Source organism: Terrapene carolina, unplaced genomic scaffold (genome assembly GCF_002925995.2).
Source record: "Terrapene carolina triunguis isolate 2854851 unplaced genomic scaffold, T_m_triunguis-2.0 Scaffold131, whole genome shotgun sequence".
NCBI lineage: Eukaryota > Metazoa > Chordata > Testudines > Emydidae > Terrapene > Terrapene triunguis.
In genome coordinates, this window is record NW_020664482.1 from 29,628,684 (window position 1) to 29,634,683 (window position 6,000).

Genomic DNA, 6,000 nt, shown 5'->3' on the forward strand with positions numbered 1-6,000 from the left:
CACAGCAATGTTTCTTCTTAAAGTCATGTTCTCATGGCTGGTACCAGTAGGGTTGGAAGGTGCCTGGTTTTCAACTGGAACGCCCGGTCAAAAATGGACCCTGGTTTGTCTGGTTGGCACTGCCAACCAGGCTGTTAAAAGTCCAGTCGGCAGCACAGTGGGGACCTGCGGCTAAGGCAGGCTCCCTGCCTGCCCTGGCTCCTAGAAGCGGCTGCCAGGTCCTTACAGCCCCTAAGTCCATGGGCGGCCAGGAAGGCTCCTTGCGCTGCCCCCGCCCCCAGCACCGGCTCCGCAGCTCCCATTGCACAGGAACTGCAACCAATGGGAGCTGCAGGGGTGGCACCTGTGGGTGGGAGGGCCACACACAGAGCCTCCCTGGCTGCCCATGCACCTAGGGGCTGCAGGGACCTGGTGGCCACTTCCTGGCAGCTGCAGTAAGTGACACCAGGACCTTGCACCCCAAGCCCCCTCCCACACTCCAACCCCCTGCACCAGCCTGGAGTCCCCTCCTGCACCCAAACTCCCTCCCAAAGCCTGCAACCCCCCCACACTCCTAGCCCTGAGCCCCCTCCTGCACTCCAAAGTTCTCATCCCCAGGCCCACACCAGAGCCCACACCCCCAGCCGAAGCCCTCACCTCCCTGTGCCCCAGCCCAGAGCCCTCTCCTGCACCCTAAAGCTTTCATCTCTGGCCCCATCCTAGAGCCCATACCCCCAACCAGAGCCCTCAGCCCCCTCTGACACTCCAACCCCCTGCCCCAGCCTGGTGAAAGTGAGTGAGGGTAGGAGAGGGTGAGTGATGGAACGAGTGGGGGTGGGGCCTCAGAGAAGGTGGTGGGGCCGGAGGAAGGGGCAGGGCAAGGGCATTCAGTTTTATGCAATTAGAGAGTTGGCAACCCAGAGTGGGACACTGGAAACTTCAAAGTCTAGAGTTTTGCTTCACCATGCCACGTATGCCTCAGAAGTACAATCTCGAAGTGTTGGTGGTAGCATAGCACCCTCATTAGAAGAATATATACCAACTGCATATACCACACATAGTCAAACAAAGGGCTTTGTGAAGATACTAAGGTCAATTTGAGACAGAATTTGAGCTTGAGTTAAAAAAAAAACAAAAAAAAGAAGGAGGAGGATGGGGGAGAACTGTGAGATGCAAAACTGAAAGGAAACAGAAGAGAGAGAAAAGTAACCTGGAGCCACATGAGGCACCAATCACCTTACACAGCACAAATCCCAGTCCTTTCTCCCTCCAAACTGACATACTAAGAGGCAGGAAAATTTAGTTTAAATCAAAAATCAAAACTCAAGTTCACCACAGGATTTGAATTTAAAATGATTCCAATGTTTGCTACAAAAGATACAGTATAGGGCATTTCCTCTAACTGCATCAGCAAAAAAGGAACTAATGACAGTCAACAGGTGCTAAGGTTGCTACTCCTGATCAGGGGTTAGTCACACCTGCTTATAATAGGGGTAGTTATCAGCCCACAATTTCAGGCACTCAGATACCACTGCTTTCCAGGAGTTCCTGCCAGTAATGAGCGAGGAACACAGACCCAAGTTTGAAAGTCCGTTGTAATGCACCACTGTGGAATACAAAATACAAAAATAAATATAAGGCCTTTTATGCTTAAGGCTTACAAATCAGCCCAACAGCAGCAAGGAGTTTAATTTTATGGAAGATGTGAGAATGGCAAGAATAGTAAGCATGCTAATAAATCCTAGACTACTGGATCGGTTAAAGTCAAAATGGTACAGTGGTAGTTTTAATGGTGTCACAGCTCTGAGAGGCTGATGGAGTGTAAATTCAACTTGAACTAACCCTCTGAAAAGTGATTATTAATCTATCACGTTCATGATATTTTGATTCCTAACAATTAAAGCTCCAGTTTAAGATTCAGGATTTCTTGTGGACATTGGCTTTTATTAGCAAAGGTAAGGAGTGAGCCCCAAAGAAGTCTAAAGCCCAATATAAATAGGTCATTAACTGGTGGCAGTTTGTCACAACAACAACTGTTAGCTAATTCCAAGATAGGATTAATTTAGACATTTGACCAGTAAGCCAAAGGCTCAATTTCTCATTGTCAACCCCTGAGCTATCTTATCTCCATTTGCACAGATATAAAATATATATATAGCAATCAAACTTACATCAATAGAATTGCAGTGCAAAGTGTTGCCAAATAAACACTAAGGTAGTTACCAAACCATCAATTTTTAATATAGAAGATGAACTATTGATTGTAGATTGTGATGAATTTAACACTATTTAAGTATGTCAAAGAATTAAAATGCAAGACATATGCAATCTGATAAAGATAACTATCACCAGATAATTTTTGTTATAAAGTTTCCTTTGTCATGCCTTAGTCTGATGCTGCTTAGCACAGACTGGGATTTAAAAAGCAAGGAAGAAGTTGTGTACTTCTTTAAAATACTACTACTAATTTATTTTATGCCACTGTACAGAAGACTTGCAAAAAAGTTATGAAAACTATTCTCAGTAGCTTAGCAGAAAAAAAAATAGATTTGCTCACCCTTCCATCAAGAGATTGAGAAAAATTAAGATATTTCATTTACCAATCCAAAAAAATTACTTGCCCTTGGTAAACAATCACGTACAATGTTGTGAGGCTGATGTAAAAGGAAAATAACTGTTACATTGGTATAAGTAGCATAAGTGTAATTCACCCTTTTATTATATCTGCCTAGTGGCTACCAAGTTCCACAACAGAGATTGATTCTAAAGGTTCTTGACCTGTGAATCATTTGAATCACAAACATGATTTTTATAACTTTGTAGGACTTTTTGCATTCTTAAACAAAACTTTCTTTTTATGGTAATTTCCATATAAAGTATACACTGTATTAATATGGGAAAACCTTTTCTGCCACATGCAGCTATTTATTATGTGTGTAAAAGGTCTGCAATCCAAGCTGATGAAATTGAGTCAGACAGAAAAAACAATGAGCTCTGCTCCAGCATACAGAATGCAATTTTACAGAGGGGAAAAATACCCAGAGGACTCTGTGAGAAAGGGCTTATAAGATAAGTGAAGTCCAGCAGTATTTATTTGGCACTGGCTTCCCCATACCTTTTTCATAAACACACAATGAAATCATGGGACAGAACATTTAATTAAAATTAATTATTGAAGATATATCATATGACCTACAGCAGCTAAAAGTGGTCAAAGCAAACACTTGTTTTTTTAATCTTCAAAGGTTATTTGCCTATTGCATTTATAATAGGGGAGAAAATATTGTAATAATACACTTTTCCTCACCATGAATCCCACCACCACAAAGAAAACAGATTTTAAGAACCTCTTCTTTAAAGTCAACTGAGTGTCTTACTTTGAGATGTTGAGGATACCCACCTACTTACAGAAGTTCAAGGTATCCAAAGAGCATGGGGTGCAATAAATCAAGAAAGGCATAGTTAGCTAGGGGACAAATACCAACAAGTCCGAAAGTCCAGTTGACTGATTTGGCCATGCATTTTAGTGCATGGTCAAACATTTTCTAGTCAGTGATTTAAACTGAGAACTAAAGGCTTAATTCAGCCTGGTTTCCAAATGAATTTAATCAACAAAGGGCAGCTCCCTGTGCTTATAGCCACCCCCTGAAATAAACCATCTGCAGCTAATGTAGCTTACTTACTTCAAGGAGATTCTACTTCTCAATGCCAGCCAGCCTCAGCTCCCCCAAGCACTAGGGCTAGTGTACTAGGGAAATGACTTAATCTATCACAGCTGGTCCAGCTTTGGTACACTGACAATCACTGCAGTTATGGAAGGCAGCTGTGGCATTTTCCTTACTCAAAATGAAAGAAAATGTTAACTCTCTCTCTGCCAATTCCTTAGCAAGGTATACCCACCCTATCACTGATGGGCACTTATACACATCATTTATTCCTACAGTACCTGTATGTCAGTGTCAGCAATAACACTGGACTACTGGATGTAATCATATTCCTAGAATTACTGAATTCTCAATATACATATGCATATTACTCAGATGCCCAATAGTGCGCTAAGGGTTTTAAAAACAACTATAAGTTCAAACCCAGAAGTCCTTGCTTTGTAAGGCCCTAAACCTATCATTCTAAAGGTTGTATCCATACAAAGCACCCCTGAAGTCAGTGGGACTCCACGCAGGCACAGCTATACACCTGTCCACAATGAACTGCAGGGTCAGGGCTTAAGGACTAGATCCTCCCATCATTATTATTAATCATGTTTATTAGGGTAGTGCCTAAAGATCAACCAAGAGTGGACCCCCATTGTGCTATGTACTGTAAAAACACACAGTAGCAGACAGTTCCTGCCCTGAGGAGCTTACAGTCTAACCAGACAAGACAGATACAAGGTGGGGAAAGGATACAACACCTAAGCAGAGTGAACAGTGTGATGGTGGCAAACATGTTAGTGCTCTGTTTTTTTGGGGGGCAGGGGGTTGTTAGAAGGGGATAAACTAAATGGAAAGATAAGGGGACAAAGAGGGGTGCATGGCAGGGAAGAAGGTAAAAGGGGCACGTTAGGGTTGCCGGGTTGAAAAGGGACCCTGGCGGCTCTGGTCAGCACCGCTCACTGGGCCATTAACAGTCTGGTTGGCTGCCTGCAGCGAGCAGGCAGGGTGCCTGCGCAGCTCTCAGGAAGCAGCCAGCACGTCCCTCTGGATCCTGGGCGTAGGGGCGGTCATGGGGACTCCACATGCTGCCCCAACCCTGAGCGTTGTCTCCACAGCTCTGATTGGCTGGGAACTGGCTGCCTGGCCCTGCCTCCGCCTAGGATCTGGAGGGACATGTTGCCGCTTCCCAGGAGCCACCTGAGGTAAGCGCCACCCACAACCCGCACCACTCAACCCCTCCTGCACCCCAATCCCTTGCCCCAGCACTGAGCCCCTTCCCAGAGCCCATACCCCGCAACCCAAACCCCTGCCCCAGCACGGAGCGCCCTCCTGCACTCTGAACCCCTCATTTCTGGCCCCACTCCAGCCCAGAGCTCATACTCCCTCCCATGCCTCAACCCCCTGCCCCAGCCTGGAACCCTAGCCCAAACTCCAAATCCCTCGGCCACAACCCCGACCCCAGAGATCCCTCCTGCACACCAAACCCCTCATATATCCCATCCCAGAGCCTGCATCCCCAGCCGGAGCCCTCACCCCCTCTTGTAACCTAACCTCCTGCCCCAGCCAGGTGAAAATGAGTGAGTGAGAGAGATGGGGGAGAGCAAGTGATGGAGGGAGGGGGGATGGAGTGAGTCGGTGCGGGTCTTTGGACAAGGGGGTGGGGCAAGGGTGTTCGGTTTTCTGCAAATAGAAAGTTGGCAACCCTAGGGCAGGTGTGCAGGAAAGCTGAGGCAATGAGACAGACGGATGGGGAGGGAGACAGTTGGAACACACAGCCAATTGGCACAGGGCAGATTAAGTCCAGTCAAAAATGTGAGAAATTCTCTGAACATCTTGAGGTCCCTGTTTTGGCTGTATCTGCAGCCACCAGGCTGCACCCTATGGCTGGTTAGGTTCCAGCTTCAACTTTTCCCCAAGACCACAGGGCAGGAGGGAAACTCCACCTGGGTCCTAGTGACCCCAGAGTATGGCAGGTCCCCCCTGCACATTTCTGGATCTGAGGCATGTTAGTGGGAGGAATAGCCCTGGCTGGGCCCATTTTAACCTCTTGCCTCCAGTGCAGCAGGCTCTCCTATGATTGCTTCTGCATCTGCTCCTATTGTCATGTACACCTTGCACACAGTAGCTACTAGCAGGTCAGGCCCCTGTACCAGATATAGATAGACTACAGAGCTTCAGTCACAGAGACAGATACTAGAGATGTGTCTTCCATGAGATCCTTTAATGCATAGCCAGGCATATTTGTTGTACGCTCAAATAAGCTATGTTACACACAGCGCCATCTAGTGGTGAAACACTATGGCCTCCAATTACTCCTACTGGTTGAAGTCCATATGTATTCAGGCACAGCCTCATTTCTGATCAGGGT